The sequence below is a fragment of the Lepisosteus oculatus genome, unplaced genomic scaffold, assembly GCF_040954835.1.
Source record: "Lepisosteus oculatus isolate fLepOcu1 unplaced genomic scaffold, fLepOcu1.hap2 HAP2_SCAFFOLD_39, whole genome shotgun sequence".
Lineage (NCBI taxonomy): Eukaryota > Metazoa > Chordata > Actinopteri > Semionotiformes > Lepisosteidae > Lepisosteus > Lepisosteus oculatus.
Genome location: NW_027167923.1, coordinates 1855633 through 1863984, shown reverse-complemented (window position 1 = coordinate 1863984; position 8352 = coordinate 1855633). Strand labels below are relative to the sequence as shown.

General features: G+C 46.7%; 1 long non-coding RNA gene across 1 annotated transcript; it reads right to left on the bottom strand.

Annotated features, from left to right (window-relative positions):
* Positions 1–5578: 5578 nt before the first annotated feature.
* Positions 5579–7225, bottom strand: LOC138227637 (uncharacterized). Its single transcript, XR_011185086.1, has 3 exons — positions 7088–7225; positions 6730–6791; positions 5579–5672 (listed from the first exon to the last, which is right to left on the bottom strand). It is a non-coding gene; the product is annotated as an uncharacterized lncRNA (long non-coding RNA).
* Positions 7226–8352: the final 1127 nt, after the last annotated feature.

The window sequence follows — 8352 nt, the reverse complement described above, 5'->3', positions numbered from 1 at the left end:
CTATGTCTGCAATACACCTTTGCTAGTTAATGCTACAGTACTTCACTTTCTCGGGCGTGATTTTTTTAGGTAAAATCCAGGCTAGCAGGCTTGTTTTGTGATCTTCCTAAGATTGTTGAGCGCGGTGTCAAAATGTTTCCATATGAAAGGCAGTGACGTCACCATCCTGAGGTATGTGTAGTAGATCTGTGATGTGGTTGAGAGTGAATTGTGGTTCACAAATTGTAATTCTCCTAAAAAGAGAATTAAAGTTTCACATAACAAGGCATGAGGTGTGCTGGCAGCTGTGGGATGCAGTGGTGGCCTGGCACGTTGAGGTGCGCTGGCAGCTGTGTGGTGTGACGCAGTGGTGGCTGGCATGGTGAGGTGCGCTGGCAGCTGTATGACGCAGTGGTGGCCTGGTACGGTGAGGTGCGCTGGCAGCTGTGTGATGCAGTGGTGGCCTGGCACGGTGAGGTGTGCTGGCAGCTGTTTGACGCAGTGGTGGCTTGGCACGGTGAGGTGCGCTTTCAGCTGTGTGTGGTCTGACGCAGTGGTGGCCTGGCACGGTGAGGTGCGCTGGCAGCTGTGTGGTGTGACGCAGTGGTGGCCTGGCATGGTAAGGTGCGCTGGCAGCTGTGTGACGCAGTGGTGGCCTTGCACGCTCAGGTGTTCTGGCAGGTGTGTGATGCAGTGGTGGCCTTGCACGGTGAGGTGCACTGGCAGCTGTGTGGTGTGACGCAGTGGTGGCCTTGCACGGTGAGGTGCACTGGCATCTGTGTGGTGTGACACAGTGGTTGCCTTGCACGGTGAGGTGCGCTGGTGGCTGTGTGGTGTGACGCAGTGGCGGCCTGGCACGGTGAGGTGCACTGGCAGCTGTGTGGTGTGACACAGTGGTGTCCTGGCACGGTGAGTTGTGCTTTCAGCTGTGTGATGCAGTGGCTGCTGGGCACAGTGAGGTGCACTGGCACCTGTGTGGTTTGATGTAGTGGTGGCTTGGTATGGAGAGGTGCGCTGGCAGCTGTGTGATGCAGTGGTGGCCGGGCACGGTGAGGTCTGCTGGCAGCTGTGTGACGCAGTTGTGGCTTGGCACGGTGAAGTGCGATTTCAGCTGTGTGACGCAGTGGTGGCCTGGCACAGTGATGTGCGCTGGCGGCTGTGTGGAGTGACGCAGTGGTGGCCTGGCACGGTGAGGTGCGCTGGCAGCTGTGTGACGCAGTGGTGGCCTGGCACGGTGAGGTGCGCTGGCAGCTGTGTGGTGTGACGCAGTGGTGGCCTGGCACGGTGAGGTGCGCTGGCAGCTGTATGACGCAGCTGTGGCAGGGTACGGTGAGGTGCGCTGGCAGCTGTGTGATGCAGCTGTGGCCGGGCTCGGTGAGGTGTGCTGGCATCTGTGTGACGCAGTTGTGGCCTGGTACGGTGAGGTGTGCTGGCAGCTGTGTGATGCAGTGGTGGCTTGGCATGGTGAGGTGCGCTTTCAGCTGTGTGACGCAGTGGTGGCCTGGCACAGTGAGGTGCGCTGGCGGCTGTGTGGTGTGACTCAGTGGTGGCCTGTCACGGTGAGGTGCACTGGCGGCTGTGTGGTTTGACGTAGTGGTGGCCTGTTATGGTGAGGTGCGCTGGCAGCTGTGTGACGCAGTGGTGGCTGGGCACGGTGAGGTGCACTGGCGGCTGTGTGGTTTGACGTAGTGGTGGCCTGGCACGGTGAGGTGCGTTGGCAGATGTGTGACGCAGTGGTGGCCTGGCACGGTGAGGTGCGCTGGTGGCTGTGTGGCGTGGCTCAGTGCTGGCCTGTCACGGTTAGGTGCGCTGGTGGCTGTGTGGCGTGACTCAGTGGTGGCCTGGCACGGTGAGGTGCGCTGGTGGCTGTGTGGCGTGACTCAGTGCTGGCGTGGCACGGTGAGGTGCGCTGGTGGCTGTGTGGCGTGACTCAGTGGAGTTGTGCTTTCAGCTGTGTGATGCAGAGGCTGCTAGGCACAGTGAGGTGCACTGGCACTTGTGTGGTTTGACGCAGTGGTGGCCTGGCACTGTGAGGTGTGCTGGCAGCTGTGTGACGCAGTGGTGGCCTGGCACGGTGAGGTGCGCTGGCAGCTGTGGCAGAATACGGTGAGGTGCGCTGGTAGCTGCGTGATGCAGCTGTGGCCATGCTCGGTGAGGTGTGCTGGCAGCTGTGTGACGCAGTGGTGGCTTGGCACGGTGAGGTGCACTGGTGGCTGTGTGGCGTGACTCAGTGGCGGCCTGGCACGGTGAGGTGCGCTGGTGGCTGTGTGGTGTGACTCAGTGGCGGCCTGGCACGCTGAGGTGCACTGGCAGCTGTGTGGTGTGACGCAGTGGTGGCCCGGCACGGTGAGGTGTGCTGGCAGATGTGTGGTGTGACTCTGTGGGTGCCTGGCATGGTGAGGTGTGCTGGCAGCTGTGTGGTGTGACACAGTGGTGTCCTGGCACGGTGAGTTGTGCTTTCAGCTGTGTGATGCAGAGGCTGCTAGGCACAGTGAGGTGCACTGGCACTTGTGTGGTTTGACGCAGTGGTGGTCTGGCACTGTGAGGTGTGCTGGCAGCTGTGTGACGCAGTGGTGGCCTGGCACGGTGAGGTGCGCCGGCAGCTGTGTGACGCAGTGGTGGCTGGGCACGGTGAGGTGCGTTGGCAGATGTGTGACGTAGTGGTGGCCTGGCACGGTGAGGTGCGCTGGCAGCTGTGGCAGAATACGGTGAGGTGCGCTGGCAGCTGCGTGATGCAGCTGTGGCCATGCTCGGTGAGGTGTGCTGGCAGCTGTGTGACGCAGTGGTGGCTTGGCACGGTGAGGTGCACTGGCGGCTGTGTGGTGTGACGCAGTGGTGGCCTGGCATGGTGAGGTGTGCTGGCAGCTGTGTGACTCAGTGGTGGCTTGGCACGGTGAGGTGCACTGGCGGCTGTGTGGTGTGACGCAGTGGTGGCCTGGCATGGTGAGGTGTGCTGGCAGCTGTGTGACGCAGTGGTGGCTTGGCACGGTGAGGTGCACTGGCGGCTGTGTGGTGTGACGCAGTGGTGGCCTGGCATGGTGAGGTGTGCTGGCAGCTGTGTGACTCAGTGGTGGCCTTGCACGGTCAGGTGTACTGGCAGTTGTATGATGAAGTGGTGGCCGGGCACGGTGAGGTGCACTGGCACCTGTGTGACGCAGTGGTGGTCTGGTACGGTGCGCTGCCACCTGTGTGGTGTGATTCAGTAGTGGCTGGGAACTTTGAGGTGCGCTTGCAGCTGTGTGATGCAGTAGTGGCTGGGCATGGTGAGGTGCGCTGGCAGCTGTGTGACGCAGTGGTGGCCTGGCATGGTGAGGTGCGCTGGCAGCTGTGTGACGCAGTGGTGGCCTGGCACGGTGAGGTGCGCTGGCAGCTGTGTGACGCAGTGGTGGCCTGGTACGGTGAGGTGCGCTGGCAGTTGTGTGATGCAGTGGTGGCCGGGCACAGTGAGGTGCACTTGCAGCTGTGTGGTGTGACGCAGTGGTGTTCATCAGGCACAAGTTCATCAGTGGAAGACCACTGGCATTTTTCCTTCCCCCTACATTCTCAGAGCAGAATCGAATTTAATATTAGCATAATTTATTAAGGGGGTATACGCTTTCTGTAGACACTTTATTTCCTCTTTTTCCATACTCTAAGAAATGATTTGGGAAACCTGTGGGACACTGGAGGTCATTATACATGAGCCTCTTTCTGCACCTTTTAAGCCATTGAAACCTAGTTGCCTTGTTACAAGGTCTAATATTACAGTAGGTGTGGTTTCCGTCTCCTAATTTCTGAGAATGATCAAATTGGAGAATAAGTTGTAGGGAATACCACTCTTGCACTTCTAAGAAAAGACTATCTCAAATGAAACTCACTATAGAAAGACATCTTGTTGAAAAATTCTTTATTTTTTGTCATTTCTAAAGAAAAAACATTCATCAAGTCCTTCACAAATGTTTTGTTTGTGACTTTCTCTGTTGTTCCCTTTCACACTCAACTGAACTATGTGTTATGTCTTGTAAACGTAATCAAACATTTCACTTAGGTGTGTGGGTTAACACAAACCCATATTGTATGAAACATTCAGTTTTTCATTCACGTTTTTTCTAACAATTGCATCCATGCTAGGACTACGGTAAACAACACTTTTTACTAAAGTAAATCAAATTGTTCATTAAACAAGACACATTGTTTTAAATGTATGCAATACGACGACACTAAAAACAACACTGGAACTTTTCATTGAAATACTGGACGAGATTGTGCATATTCAATGGATTTCTCCTGGTGCTTTTTTTCATCAGTCTTTTCATATTCTTGTTCTCTACTCAGGTGTCTCCTGTTCCTTTGGTGATGTCTGCTGTACACACATGGTATCATACACTTGAGCAAAGTGTGATACCACCGTTTGTTCTTCTCCTAAAATAAAGATGAACATTGACAAAAGTCAGAAGCACTCTTTTCTTTGACAGACGAACAAAACAATGCAAGAATAACCATACTCTCTGTTCCTTACTCATTTCTACCTGCCTGTTTGACCACTTTGTCTGCTTCAGTCAGGACAGGGTGCTGGGGCTGACTCTGAGCAATCTGAGAAGAGCTCTCTGTGATCTTCTCCCCTACAGTGGCTACATTGTACTCTGTTTGAAATCCAGGTATCGCCTCCGGTAAGTTCCTCGGTCCTTTTTGGGACTTGAAAGGGTAGAATCATTTTGTGACTACATTTCCTTGTCATGCACTGATATGTTCTGGTTTGTGTTCGATTACTGCAGGCGTTCAAGTACTTTCTTTTTGTTCTAGATTGGCAGTGTTTGAGATGGTAGGAACTTGTCATATTCTCAACTCTGAATGCTCTGTAAACATACTATTTTAGCAATTCTTAGAAATCTGAAAGCAGTGTTACCTGTATCATTTTTTGTCTTGGTAGTAGTATTGCAGCTCCAACATCAGCACTTAAATAATGGTTTGTGATGTTACTTGTCCTTGGAGTTAGTATACTCCTGAGAAGTCAAGAGAAATCTTACGTAAGCATTAATTATGTTTCACTTTTGAAAGCAAAGTACGTGTCAAGTACTTTGAAGGCATTTGTTGATACTTTTAAGCACTTTCGTTGATTATTATTATCCTTCAATTAGTTATTACAAGTCCAACATTCTCTACATGATCTCACTCCATATTCAGAATGTGGGAATACAATTGTTTTAAGGAAATGCCACTGAATAGATAGTAGCTGCACTCTACAAAGATGAATTTGCTAATTAATCAGTCAGGGACACAGCTTATACTTCAGTAGTCTTAGATCATGTAATGATGATTATTGTACTTTATAACTAGCAAAATCCCCATATCCTGTTCATTGCCCCTTTTTCAGTTATGTGGATTGACTTATCCCTGAAGTGGTTAATTCTCACCTTGACATCTCATAGAACAACTGAATCTCTACCAAGGGTGAATGTGTCCTTCCTCTTAATGTCTAAAAGAAAAGGTTAAAATTCCCTGAAGCAAAATGCAACAACCCAAAGTGTTGGGGAGGTCGTTTCCACAGTTATTTCATATGACAGTGCTTGGAGTGAAACTACATGACCATGGTGAAGAAGAAAAAACACTTTACCTTGTTCCTCCTGACTGATGTCCTTATGCGTGTTTTGCACAGTTGAGCGTTTTGTGTCTTGTCGTCTGTGTAGGCAACAGCCCTCTTCCCTGGGATAGAACTAGATGATATTTAGACACGTTAATTTGACTTCTCCATTGCTCACATTGATGTGGATATGATTATAATGCTCTGTTTTGTGGGCTTCCCAAGAAAACAATAAATCCCTTACTACTTGTTCGAAATGCAGTAGCACAGATCCTAACAAATACAAGAAAGAGAATATCATTCCTGTTTTGAAAAAACTTCACTGGTCACCTGTATTATCTAGGATAAATTTGAAAGTTCTTTTACTTGTTTTTAAAGCTTTAAGCGACCTAGCACGTCTGTACCTTACTGAATGTCTGTCTTCATATGTTCCTATACGTGACCTGAGATCTGCACATACTGGCCTACTTCAAATACCACATGTGAAATGCAGAAAGAGTGGAGAGGCTGCTTTTTGTTTTTATGCTTCCAAATTATGAAACTCACTTCCACTTTTTATTAGGCAGTCAAGCTCGGTACATTGTTTTAAAAAACATTTGAAAATGTTGCTTTTAGTTAAAGTGGTTCTTTGTTCTTTCTATTTCTGTTTCTTTTTTTAGTTCTCTTTAATTGTTCTTATTTTATTACGACTTTCCTAATTTTTATTTATTTAATTGACATGTATGTTGCTTTACTGTATTGCTGTATTTTCCTTTACAACTGAAAGTATATCTCTCAATTTTAATATTTTATTTTTACGCTTGGTTTTTAAAGCACCAAAGCACTATTTGTATGAAAGGTGCTCTATAGATAAAGTTTATTATTATTATTTTTAATATTATTATTATACTTTGTTACATTTTTGGTTAGGACAAAGATTCTAGTAGAGGTGGCCTCTTTTACCCCGTTCCAAAAAATTGGAAAACTACCTTCAGAATACACTGACAATGACCATCTACTGTCTCCTCTAACTGTGTATTGTCATCATGCATATCTTGTGTATTATTTATTGTAGTTGGTTTTGTCATTCTGTAAAGAAGCCACCTTTCAAGGCACTATATAAAATAATGTTTGTTATTATTATTTACATTTTTCATCGTTAAATCTGGCGAAGAGTCTTAAGAGAATATCAAAGAACACGTTGCTCTTACCTTTCCATTCCAAGAAATGTCCTCAGCTCGGATTGCAGAGATTGACCTCTCTGTCTCAAATTCTTAGAAACATAGACTCGATTGAAAAATGACCATTTCCTAAGATTCACATAACATCACCAGTCAACATTTGCCACTTGACATCAATAGAAACCATAGAGTACATGACATTTCCAATCAGTTTTCTTTCAAGGTACAATACCAATCGCCTTGCCAGAAGAGTTATACTGCGGTAGATAAATATTACAAATGTCAGATACACGCAGAGTTGTTTGGATTACTATGAAAAGATTGGCAAATATATTTATGTTCATTATATTTCTTGGAGTGACAGAGCTAAAGAGAAAACAATACTTACCTTTATCTCTGCAGACAGGATCGCAAGGGATTCCCTTATACTGGGTTCCTATGTAACAAATAATACATTATTCAAAAAACATGATATTTCTCTGTCCATTGGCAGCATGATTGTTTATCATTACAGTTTTAGTTAGCTTTAATTTTGTAAACCCCAAGTAAACATAGTTTGTGCCTTTCTCTGAACTTTTTGGCATTTCAATTCAGTTGTTTGTAAGCTTATTTTACAGTTGCTAGGTTGATGAAGTTCCTGAACTGTGCAGTATTTCTTTTGGGTTTGGTGCGAATCATATTCTAGCGGTTGGGGGAAAAAAGCACAGGTGCCATCCCACCATTAAACCCTGAAACTTACCTTAGCCGATTCTTCAACTAAACCAGACATGTTAACTAAGTGTTACAGTATGTTTCAAAGTGTGTATTTTAGCAAACACAACTGAAGTTCTGTTGTCTCCTTGGAGACACCTGGAACTGGTGTGATGCTGGTTCTATGACATCATTCGTTCTAAATGTAAATGCAGGTATTGGCACAACATAGTAAATTGATGTAAAGTTATGGATCCATTTATGATTTTCACTCAGTTTGAAAGAGTTCCTGTCGTGTGGTTAAACTTTGTGTTACGGAGGGTTAACTGGGGTTCTGGCTACTAGTTAGGCTTGGTCATTCAGTCATCTGGTTCATGAAATAGGAAGCTAAGAGATCTGTGTTTTAGTTTTACTGTTTGTTTTTGTTCCATAGAATAAGAAATGTTTCATTAATATTAGTAATAGAGTAGCTGTTTCTCTAAACAGTGTGTGTCAGTTTGCACTGCAGGTGTGCCAGGTAGAGACCATTTAAGAACCCAAAAATATGCTGTCATTTACTGCCGTGGCTAATTTCTGTTAACCTTGTCTCTCACTCACTTTGATGAGCAAAATGTTCATACATAAAGCATACATTTCTGATTGGTCAGAAGAAGCTTCTTAACATATAAGGTATAAAGAAAGTCAGAAAGTTAGGCACTTAGGTCAGCCTTAGGCAGTTAACCAAGACCATAATCCGATAAGAAGCTATTCCCTTTCATGTTGCTAAATCACATGTAGGATACATGAGTTACACCTCCACTTAAGAGACCTTAAAGAGACCTTGGCCAGCCAGGAGTGTAGAAAACCGTAAAACAGTTCTTGAGGACCTAATTGTTAACTCTTAACAGGCAAAGGTTCCTTCAGTCCTATGAGAAATATTTTAGAATTGAACTAAAGTGTGTTTCCGATACAGGAGCATATGTC